This window comes from Apodemus sylvaticus, chromosome 12, assembly GCF_947179515.1.
Source record: "Apodemus sylvaticus chromosome 12, mApoSyl1.1, whole genome shotgun sequence".
NCBI lineage: Eukaryota > Metazoa > Chordata > Mammalia > Rodentia > Muridae > Apodemus > Apodemus sylvaticus.
In genome coordinates, this window is record NC_067483.1 from 88,174,349 (window position 1) to 88,177,136 (window position 2,788).

A 2,788-nucleotide genomic window follows, 5' to 3' on the forward strand; every position below is an offset into this window, starting at 1 on the left:
GCACTAATATATATTTCTTTCAGCCTTTGATTACAATTTTGTCCTTGCACATGTTAAGATAAATTATCTTCTAAAACTCTTGTTCTTGGGAGCAGTGTATGTTACTTTACATAGCTGTTTCTGTCACATGTTCATATCTGAACATTTTTGGTTCTAAACTTTTTTATTGCCTTTGGCTGTTGATTAGTACCGTACAAGTGCGATTTCAAAAAGATCTAAAAAAGTAATATATTTAATCAATTAAAATGTTTATCTGTAACTCGTTGATGTTTCTGTTAATACAGTTTCCTGAAGCACTTAATTGTCTTTCTTCATTTAGATAGAATAAGAAATGCCTTAGATGTTTTCCGTTTATCTAGTTGAAAAAAAATACCAAAGTTTTTCTGGCTGGCTAGTTTTTCCTGTGAATCATAATGGACTTTAAGTTGTCCAGACTTGGTGAGAAGGGAAGTGTTGGCTTTTTGTCCTGCATATGCCCAGAGCCGCCCTGTGTGGCCTTTGCTGTGACATGGGAGATGACGTATTTTATGCTGGCTCCTGGACGTGTGGCCTCTGAGTGGACCAGGTGCTTGCAGAGCTTCAGACCGATGCAGGGCCGATCCCATTGATGGTCTTGGTCTTTTGCTGTGTGTGGTGGATCTTGACTCAAACCTGAGAACAGTCAGGGAAGCTGTTGGGATATTAGTGGATTTGGGAGCCAAGGCCCTTTTTTTTTTTTTTAAAAGACAGTAGAGGCCACGCCCTAACCACTTATCTTATAGAAGTAGCTGCTTCCAGATAACAAACGGCCACCAGCGATCCACTGAATGACACTTGACACTACGGCAGCCCAAACCAGCTTTTTTTCATGCAATCTAAAAATGTATGTCTATCTGTTAGGGGCAAAGTGCATCTTAATTATTCTAATTCTTCTCCTTACGGCAGAGGCCAGGCTTTCTGTGTAACCCAGGCTGCCTTCTGCCTTCTGAGTGCTGAGATTCTAGGTGTGTGCATACCCAGCCAGCGTTAGACTTTTAATTTACTCACATGTATAGGTGTTTTGCCTACATATATGTCTGTGCACCATGTTCATGCCTACTGCATGCAAAGGCCTAAAGAGGCATTAGATACCCAGGAACTAGAGCTACAGTGGAGAGTTGCCATATACACATTGGATCATACATGTCAAAAAGGATTTGTTTTGTTTTTAACTTTAAAAGCATGTCTAGGGGATGCAGCGGTGACTCAGTGGTTATGTGCTACTCTTCAGAGGACATGAGTTCAGTCCGTGCGCCCACATAGCACTGTTCACTATACCTTGAGCGCCAGAGACTGATCTCCTTTTCTGGCCTCTGAGTATCCATATTCCTATGAGCATACTCAGGCAAACACATATATGCATACACATAAGAAATTTTTCCAGATACTAAGTACAAGCATAATACCCAGTACCCTCAATGTTCGATACCATAAATGTTCCTGGTTTTAGCCTTTTTCATATACTGTAGTGTTTGTATAGACATGAGACCTCCTGGGACCTAAGTGTGAGCGTGAAAGTCATCCCTGTTTGATGTGCATGGTACACTCATAGCTGAAAGATAAGTTTATTTTGAGGCTGCCTGCGTTTGACAGTGGCCCACCTGGTGAGATCATTTACTAACTCGCAAAGTATTTGGTTTAGAAGGGAAAGGCTCCTGCTGTGCGTGTTTGGCCTGCTGAGTTCATCCCAGAACCCCATGTAAGGGTAGAAGAGTGAGCCACAGCCCACAAAGTGGTCCTCTAATTTCCACATGTGAACCGTGGCGTGTGTGTGCCCACACATGATATTAAAGTTTAAATCTACAACAATGATATTCCACTATTTCCCTGGTAAGCGCTAATAGGGTACTGCGGTTACCATTCTTCCTATTGATTGTTTGGATTTCCCCTCCTGGAAATTTTCTGTGTCCTTTACCTATCTCAGTTAAACTTTGTCTTAGTCAGGGTTTCTATTCCTGCACAAACATCATGACCAAGAAGCAAGTTGGGGAGGAAAGGGTTTATTGAGCTTACATTTCCACATTGCTGTTCATCACCAAAGGAAGTCAGGACTGGAACTCAAGCAGGTCAGGAAGCAGGAGCTGATGCAGAGGCCATGGAGGGATGTTTCTTACTGGCTTGCTTCCCCTGGCTTACTCAGCCTGCTCTCTTATAGAACCCAAGAGCACCAGCCCAAAAGTGGAACCACCCACAAGGGGCCCTCCCAACTTGATCACTAATTGAGAAAATGCCCCACAGCTGGATCTCATGAAGGCACTTCCCCAGCTGAAGCTCCTTTGTGATAACTGCAGCCTGTGTCAAGTTGACACACAAAACTAGCCAGTACAAACATCTTTTAGGGTTATTTACTTTATTATTTGTTTCAGTGTTTTGCCTGCATGTATGCTTGCACACTACACATGTACACAGTGCCCACAGAGGTCAGAAGAGGGTGTCAGACACTGAGAAGACTTACAAACATTTGCCAGCTGCCATGATGGGACCCCTGAACCTCTGCAAGAAGTCAAAGCTTTCACAACCGTCAGTTAAATAATTTTGTATGATCTTATTATCTTTTTAATTCAGTTTAAATTGGGTGTGGTAGTGCATGCCTTAAATCCTGTCATTAGGCAGAGGCTAGTGCATCTCTGGATTTAAGGACAGACTAGACTCCACACATAGCAAGCTCTAGGATAGCCATGACTGCACAGACTGTCCCTAAATAAGTAAAAATAGTTTACATATCGGGCTGACAACTGGTTCTGGGTGGCTCACCTGCCATCAAGCTTAA